At 40.9% G+C, this 9546-nt stretch overlaps 1 non-coding gene across 1 annotated transcript; it reads left to right on the top strand.

Annotated features, from left to right (window-relative positions):
* The first annotated feature begins 4723 nt into the window (after positions 1-4723).
* Positions 4724-4830, top strand: LOC141699303 (small nucleolar RNA R71). Its single transcript, XR_012565776.1, has one exon. It is a non-coding gene; the product is annotated as a small nucleolar RNA R71 (small nucleolar RNA).
* Positions 4831-9546: the final 4716 nt, after the last annotated feature.

Below are 9546 nucleotides of genomic sequence, written 5' to 3'. Positions count from 1 at the left end.
CTCAAGCTCAAATGGACAATAGAACGACACTAACCACCTCGTGGTTTGTTGTGTCACCATAGTAATGCTTCAACCTCTGCCTTTAATGCTTGGCCCGGATCATTCTAAAAAATTTCCACCGCTCCATGTGGGAACACAGTTTTGATTATGAAGGGCTCTGACCACCTTGATTTCAAATTTCCAGGAAAGACGGAGACGAGAGTTGAACAAAAGAACTTGTTGCCCTGGCATAAATGATTTGAGCACTAGACCCCGATCATGCCACCTCTTAACTTTCTCCTTGTACATTTTGTTGTTCTCATAAGCTTGAAGTCGAAACTCGTCGAGTTCATTCAATTGAAGCATCCTCTTCTTTACAGCCGTATCCAAGTCAAGATTCAATTTCTTCAAAGCCCAATATGCCTTATGCTCGAGCTCCAAAGGCAAATGACACCCCTTACCATAAACCAACTGAAACGGCGACATTCCCAATGGAGTCTTAAATGCTGTTCTATACGCCCAAACAGCTTCATCAAGCTTTAAAGACCAATCTTTCCTCGATGGACACACAACTTTCTCTAAAATGCGCTTGATCTCTCTATTAGACACCTCAGCTTGACCAATTGTCTGAGGATGATAAGCCGTAGCAACACGATGATTTACATTATACCTTTTCATCATAGCAGTGAACTTGCGGTTGTAAAAATGTGACCCTCATCACTGATTATGACTCTTGGAGTTCCAAACCTTGTGAATATCTACTTGTGAAGAAAATTAAGCACCACTTTCGCATCATTCGTTAGCAACGCCTTAACTTCAACCCATTTCGGCACGTAATCAACCGCCAACAAGATATACTGATTGTTACAAGATGAGACAAATGGCCCCATGAAGTCAATTCCCCAAATATCGAAGACCTCAACCTCTAGAAGCACATTAAGAGGCATCTCATCCCTCTTAGACATATTACCTACACGTTGACATCGATCATATTTTAAAATAAACTGGTGAGCATCTTTAGACAAGGTCGGCCAAAAGAAACCTGCTTGAGAAATACGAGCTGATGTCTTTTATCCACCATAATGTCCTCCATAAACCGTTGAGTGGCAATCTCGCAATATCCCCCCCATTTCACTGTAAGGAATACATCTCCTGATGATTTGGTCAGCTCTTTGTCAAAAAAGAAATGGCTCATCCCACATATACCACTTTACTTCATGTAGAAACTTCTTCCTCCGAGCATAAGATAAGCCGGGAGGCATGATATTACTCACAAGATAGTTCACAATGTCTGGAAACCACAGTTCTTCTTCTTGCACTCCAAACAGCTGCTCATCGGGAAAAGACTCATTTATCAATGTCTTATCCAATGAAGTAGCACTAGGGTTCTCTAAACACGAGAGATGATCAGCGACTTGATTTTCAGTTCCCTTTCTGTCCTTGATCTCTAGTTCAAATTCTTGAAGCAAAAGAACCCATCTAATCAATCTAGGCTTCGAGTCCTTCTTTGAGACGAGATAACGAATTGCAGCGTGATCAATGAAAACTGTCACCTTAGTCCCAAGTAGATAAGATCGAAATTTCTTAAAACCATAGATAATAGCTAAAAGTTCTTTCTCCGTAGTAGTATAATTCAGTTGATCACCATTTTGGGTCTTGCTAGTATAGTAGACCACATGAAATATGTTATTCTTCCTCTGCCCAAGAACTGCTCCAACTACATAGTCACTTGCATCGCACATCATCTCAAAAGGTTCATTCCAATCAGGTGCAGTTATGACCAGTGCCGTGATTAAACTCTTCTTCAATATCTCAAAACCTGCATGGCACTCATCATCAAACTTGAAAGGAACATCTTTCTCTAGCAAATTGCACAATGGCTTCGAAATCTTAGAGAAGTCTTTGATGAAACGCCTATAGAAACCCGCATGACCACGAAAACTACGAATTCCCTTAACAGAAATAGGTGGAGGAAGATTCTCAATGACCCCCACCTTGGCTTTGTCCACCTCAAGACCCTTACTAGAAACCTTGTGCCCGAGAATAATGCCATGTCGCACCATAAAGTGACATTTCTCCCAATTGAGTACAAGATTGGTCTCAACACACCTTTTTAGAACGTGTCCAAGATTTTGCAAGCATTCATCAAAAGAATCTCCAAATACAGAGAAGTCATCCATGAACACCTCCACATTCTGGCCAATCATATCAAAAAAGATGGCCATCATACATCTCTGAAATGTGGCTGGTGCACCACACAGACCAAATGAAACTCGTCTGAAGGCGAAAGTACCAAATGGACAAGTGAAGGTGTAGTCTTTTCCTGATCTTCTGGAGTGATATAATTTGATTGTAACCCGAATAACCATCCAGAAGACAGTAGTACTCATGACCGGCCAATCTGTCAAGCATCTGATCAATGAAGGGCAAAGGGAAGTGATCATTCCTAGTGGCTTTGTTCAGCTTCCTGTAGTCCATGCAAACTCTCCACTCCGTGACTGTTCATGTAGGAATAAGCTCATTCTTCTCATTTGCTACCACAGTAATTCCACCTTTCTTTGGCACACATTGAACCGGGCTTACCCATGAACTGTCAGATATAGGATAGATGATCCCTGCATCTAGCCACTTAAGAATTCCCTTCTTCACTACTTCCTTCATGATTGGATTAAGTCGTCTTTGCTGCTCGACCGTATGCTTGCTACCTTCCTCTAACAGAATTTTATGCATGCAGTAAGAAGGGCTGATTCCCTTGATATCTACTATAGTCCAGCCAATTGCCGATTTGAACTCTCTCAGAATCCTCAGAAGCTTTTCCTCGTCACTACCTGAAAGGTCAGATGCAATAATAACAGGCAAAGTAGATGCATCACCTAAAAATGCATACCTCAAATGCTCAGGTAAAGGCTTAAGATCAAGAGTGGAAGCTTCCTCAATAGATGGCTTGAGGAGTTTAGGAGCTTTGTTCAATTCCTCTATTTCAAGAAATTCAAAAGGCATATCAATCTTCCTCTTCCAGGGAGAAGCATTCAAATATTGTAATTGTTCTTCACCTTCGTCATCTTCACTATCTGAATTTCTCGATAAGGCTTTTTCTAAAGCATCGAACCTTGGCAATTGATCAAGTTCTGAAGTAACCACAAAATCGACCATCTTCACCTTTAAGCACTCCTCATTTTCCGTAGAAAATTTCATAGCATTGAACACATTAAAAGTTACATCCTGATCCAGCACGTACATTGTGAGCTCACCCTTCTGCACATCTATCAAGGTTCGACCAGTTTCCAAGAAAGGTCTCCCCAAGACTATGTGAATCTTCTTATCCTCCTCGAAATCAAGAATTATGAAATCAGCAGGAAATATGAGTTTATCAACCTTGACCAAGACATCCTCCACAATACCTCGTGGATATGTAATAGAACGGTCGGCCAACTGTAAGGTCATATAAGTCAGTTTTGGATCAGGTAAGTCCAACTGCTTGAAGATTGACAAAGGCGTCAGATTGATGCTAGCTCCCAAGTCACATAAGCATCTGTCAAAAGACACTTTTCCAATAGTACACGGAATAGTGAAACTTCCTGAATCTTTAAGTTTCGGAGGCAATTTTTGTTGCAGCACAACACTGCATTCCTCCGTCAGAGTGACAGTCTCTAAATCATCTAGCTTCACTTTCAGAGAGAGAATACCTTTCATAAATTTTGCATAACTAGGCATCTGCTCAAGAGCCTCAGCGAAAGGTATGTTGATATGAAGTTTCTTGAACACCTCCAGAAACTTCTCAAATTGCTTGTCCAGCTTTTTCTTCTACAGCCGCTTAGGAAAAGGCGGTGGAGGATAGATCTGTTTTTCCCCTGTATTACCCTCAGGAGGAGTGTGCTCAACAGTAGTCTACCTTGGTTCCACTTCTACTTCCTGCTGCTCTACTTTTTTCTCAATCTCAGCTTCTTTAGTCAACGCTTGTGTTTGTACGGGATTCGCAACCTTTCCAAACCTCAAAGTGATTGCCTTTACCTGCTCCTTAACTTCCCTCTTTCCCGGCACTTCAGTGTCACTAGGTAGTGTACCAGGCTGACGATTTAGTAAGGCATTGGCAATTTGCCCAATTTGATTTTTGAAGGTCTTGATGGAAACAACTTGACTTTTGCACATAAGCTTCAACTCCTCTAATTCAGATTTTTCATTAGCTTGTTGCAGCTGAAGTTGTTGTCTTGGTGCATACTGCGGTTGCTGAAAACCAGGGGGGTTGTACTGCTTAGCTGGATACTGCTGATAAGGCTGTTGAACCGCATTTTAAGTTTTGCTCCAACTGAAATTAGGAAGATTGCGGTTGTTGGGATGATAAGTGGCTGGCACAGGTTGCTGCGAATGCTGAAAGTTGCTCACGAACTGAGCTGATTCACTAGAAATTGCACACTGATCAGTCTCATGGGCACCAGCACAAAGCTCACAGACACTAGCTATTTGATTAACTTCATAATTAGCCAGAGTGTCCACCTTCATCGTCAAAGCCTTAAGTTGGGTAGCTATAGCAGTTGTTGTATCCAACTCCAGAATTCCTACCACCTTTCCCTGAATCAGTATCTGGGAAGGATTCTGGTACTCATTAGCAGCCATCGGTTCAATGAGTTCATAAGCTTAATCGTAGCTTTTAGCTCACAAGGATCCTCCTGCTATTGCATCAAGCATGGGTCTAGAAGTAGCACCCAATTCATTATAGAAACAGTTAATAATCATCCAATAAGGCATGCCATGGTGTGGGCACTTCCTTAGAATCTCCTTATATTGATCCCAAGCCTCACACAGAGATTCTCCTGTTTGCTGAGTAAACTGAGTAAGAGCATTCCTGATTGCAGCAGTCTTTGCCATATGGAAGAATTTAGTGAGAAACTTTTAAGCAAGATCATCCCAAGTGGTGATAGTCCCTACTGGTAGAGAATGTAACCAGCACTTAGCTTTGTCCCTCAGAGAGAACGGGAAGAGTCGTAGCTTGATAGCATCTTCAGTCACATCATTGAACTTGAAAGTGTCACAGATCTCGATAAAATCCCTGATGTGTATGTTGGGGTCTTCAGTAGGAGAACCCCCAAACTAAACTAAGTCCTGTATCATCTAAATCGTGCTTGAATTGATCTTAAAAGTGTTAGCTCTGATGGCTGGCCTGATGATGCTTGACTGAATATCATTGATCTTAGGCTGAGAATAGTCCATCAAAGCCTTAGGATTTTCTGCTTGGTCACCCATTGTTAGGCACAAAGCATACGCTAAATAAATCACACAAGTATACGCGTTCGCAAGTAATATAGAATGATTTCTAGTTCGTTCCCACATAGACTCTGATTAATTATATTTAATTAACACTTACTCACCAATGTATGATTACTCTTCAATGTTAAGACAATAACAATTAAGGTTGATTAACTACTATTAACTACGAGAATTAAACACTTAAATTATCAATATTAAACACACATGAGATCATAACTTCATTAATACTTGATTCAATATTTATTGTTATTACCCTTAGAAAGTAATGGTGATGATATTAATCGAAAAACACGAAACTGATAAACGCCAACTTTCGTTGTACGAATACCATTCTACCAAGCATCCACAATTAAGATAGAAGTTGAATAGTCATCAATTATGTTAAGACCCTATATGTCTACAGAATTTGATAACATAACGATTTAAGCGCAAGTTATTCATTATGATTACACAGGGCAAGTAAAACGGTTAGAGTTACCCACTAATCATGCATATAATACATGAACCTACGCTAACATGTCAACTTCTAAATCTCAAGTTTCACTGTCGCTTCACAAGAGATTAACACGCTACCTTATATGTTCACGACGCACATAAGACGAATAAGCACAACCTATGCTAGATATCATACAATCACCACATACCAAGGTATTAAACAATTACCTAAAGAAATCCATAGTAAATCCGCTATGACCCCATGATCACGATTAGCCCATTATAGAAATCATCGTCACCATGGGTTCATATGAAAGCATGATATTAACACAACGATATAACTAATAAAAATACTTAATAAAAATAGAGTACGTCACAAGAGTATTAAGGTTCAAAGAGTAAAGAAAACTAGCATCCACTGTTACAACGAATTAAAAGAATCACAAGATAAACGTATGCTTCCTCTTCTTCATTGTTGCATGCTAAAACGGTCTTCTTAATCTTCTCTCCTTGTTACTTGTTCTTCAAAACGTCTCCCAAGATTACTTATATAAGAGTCCACAAGAAACAGCAGTCGCAGAAGCCCAATAGAACACGAATTAGAAATTCCAGAATCTGAAATTCCGACCCCAGGCGGCCGCCTCCAATCTCCACGCGGGCGCCTGCTCACCAGGTGGTCGCCTGCTCTTTCCAGGCGGGCACTTGCATGCCTTCTGGAAAATTGTCATATTTGCTTCTGATTTTGCTGAATTCTTCGCACAACTCCCCGCAACTGATTCCAAGTACTTCCCTAGGCTTATTTCGATGAAATTCTCATGTACAAACAAGTCATACCCTGAAATGCAAAAACACTCAAAAACGCGTTAAAAACACCAAATACTCGAATTCAAGACACCAATTCAAGCCATTACAAGACGCTCTAAGTGGTATAAAATGTCACTTGTCACCCCCCCAAACTTAAATCGATGCTTATCCTCAAGCAGCACAGACTCAAAAATAGAATAAAAATATGCATGAATGCAAACTATATGAAATGCAGTGATCCCCATCGCGATGACTAAACCAACCAACATTTGACATATCAACAAATACAATTAGGCGACTAAAGATCAATCAAACCACGCAAGCTAACATACAACTAGAAACGTGGTGTGTGCGAATGCTTAACAGATATGCTTCGAAACTAGATTAATCAGCATAACTTAATTATCCTCAAGGCAATCACAAGATTATATGATGAATATATTCTAGACATAAAATGACTTATAACACCTCAAGATCATTGGAGTTTATTACGGAATCATGCTTTTATTCAACACATAACAAATGCTTATTTGATCGTGCAATGAGTGAGGTCCACAAAAGACTTATGCAATGGTATCCATTTAGCGAGCGTTAGGTTAGCGGATCCCAGACTATAAAAGCCTTAGGTCATTAGGCACAAAGTTCCCTAAGAACTTAATAACTCGAATACCAAAGAGCTCACTCGTGATCAATTATGCATTAACCCATATTTTTTTCTTTTCTTTTTGTATATATATTTTTCTTCTTTTTTCCTATTTCTGAGCAAGTGTGTTTCGCTCCATCTTGCTCAACCCTAGACTACTCGTATACAATACGAGCCGGCTACTAGCCATTTGACGCCTAGCCACAACTAGCAATAAATTTTAATTTTTACTCCAATTTTATCTTTTCATGCCTTCTATCATTAAGAGCCTATCATACATTTTAAGAATAAGCAATAGATTAACCTCAAAAACCATCAAATCATGACAACAATCTAGTCCTTAAGCATATTCTAAGACTTAGTGAAATTACAAGTGTTTCTAGCATGCATGCCAACCTAACAAGATTCAAAATCACTCTAACGCTATCACTACACTTGCATCAATATCACATATCAATCGATAAAGCAACACAAAAGGGATCATGGTATATGCATGAGCTATATGACATGATAAATAAAGCTATAAAAAAAACTATATAATAAAACTATATGGCAAAATATGCAACTATATGAACTAAATTATCATGAAAATGCAACTACATGACACACACACAAATATGTTCCTTAACTACCACCCCCAAACTTAAAATCTTCACTGTCCCTAGTGAAGGTAATAGAAAGGAACACAGGGTATACCTACTCAGAAGAATCATCATCATCATCACCCTCAGAGGGTGGAGTGTCAGGAGGTGGATAAGCAGAATCCTCACCCAAAATGGGCCACTGGATGTCAGCTCCAAGGCCTCTAAATGCAGTCCCAAGTGCTAGGGTGAGCTCATGCGCAAACCTACTCTGTGACTCATACATCGCATCCATCCTCCTAGAAAGCCTCATGTACCGGACATCAGCCAATCCCGAACCATCTCCTCCCTGACCTCTGGAAGAACCTGCCTCCCCCTGTGCCTGACTGGGCCTAGCCATGGTAGCACCAGCTGCTAGACGTCCTCCTAGAAGGTGATATCCCAAACCATGTAACTCGGGCTCTCCACCCGTCCACTCCTGCATCGCATTCAACGTCAATGAATCAATAGGAGCGGCCGGCATCTGCAGCTGCTTATAAGAAGGCCAGTGGACTCCAACAGCCTTGCATAGCTTTATGACAATAGAGGAATAGGGGATATTGTACTGCGACTTCCCCCTCAAAAACTTCAAAATCCCTTGGTAGATAAACTCACCAAGGTCCACATAATACTCCTCATTCAGAATCCCCCACAACAATCTGGCTCTCTCAACCGTAACCTCATGTGCATGCGAAGAAGGAAGAATATTAGCACAAATAAATGCATTCCATGCACGAGCATACCTGTTCATGGCGACAGCAGGGAAAGAACGATAATCGTTGGATCCCCTCTTAAACTTCCACACCGTGCCTGGATGATAGAGAGTAACAATAATCAAATCTGAGTCAAAATCCTCAGGGGCCTTTTCATTCCAATTCTCCTCCTGGGGTTTCCTTTGTCGCTGCCCAATAACCCGGCGAATCGCCTCAGGCTGATAATCAACAGTAAGCCCACGAACAACAAAATACCCATTCTTGTCGGCCTTGGCATTCGCATAGAACTCGCGAACAACACTCATCGGTACAGCCTCAGATGACTCACAGAAAGTAATCCAACTCTTCTCTGCAATCATCGGCAACAACTCACCATCCCTTCCCGAAGGCAAGAACCCCCTCTCCTTCATAATCGGCTTAGTCAGAAGCTTAACATACTCCTTCTCAGCAGCCCTATCCACCAATCGGGGCCTCGCATCAGTACTTCTTGAAGAATCAACAGTCGGAATGGTGTTGCTACTCTCTACAGTTCGAGATCTCTTTGGGGCCATTGAAACTGAGAATAAGAGTTGGAGAGTTGTGTTTTGTGTGTAGGAAAGGGTTTGAGAGTTGAAAGTATAATGGATGTGTATGTATGAGGTTGTATGTATATATAGGGTAGGCTTAGGGTTAGAAATTGATTAGGAGTGGGATAGTGGCTAATTTGTAGGGAGAATTTGTGGGTAATGGGGTTTGTGGTTCTGTGGTTTTTTTTGTGTTTTTGATTTTTCTGTTTTTTTTATATAAGGCTGAAACGAATTTTTCAAAACTCAGGTCCGCAGGCGGTCGCCTCGTACCAGCAAGCAGGCGCCTGCTAGCACGCGGTCGCCTGGTCCTAGCAGGCGGGCGCCTACAAGGTCGCTGGAATTTTTTTTTCTGCCGTCAATTTTCTGATTTTTTTGGGTTTTTGGATAGAGTACTAAATTCTAAGAGTTCCTATGGTCTCATATCTTGGGTTGCCTCCCAAGAAGCGCTTCTTTTACATCATTAGCTTGACGTAGAGTACTGCGATCAAGTTGACAATAAAACGGCATTAACCACTTCCCGG

Source organism: Apium graveolens, chromosome 11 (assembly GCF_009905375.1).
Source record: "Apium graveolens cultivar Ventura chromosome 11, ASM990537v1, whole genome shotgun sequence".
Classification (NCBI taxonomy): Eukaryota; Viridiplantae; Streptophyta; class Magnoliopsida; order Apiales; family Apiaceae; genus Apium; species Apium graveolens.
The sequence above is the reverse complement of the archived record's forward strand: the minus strand, read 5'-3'. Positions and strand labels throughout refer to the sequence as shown.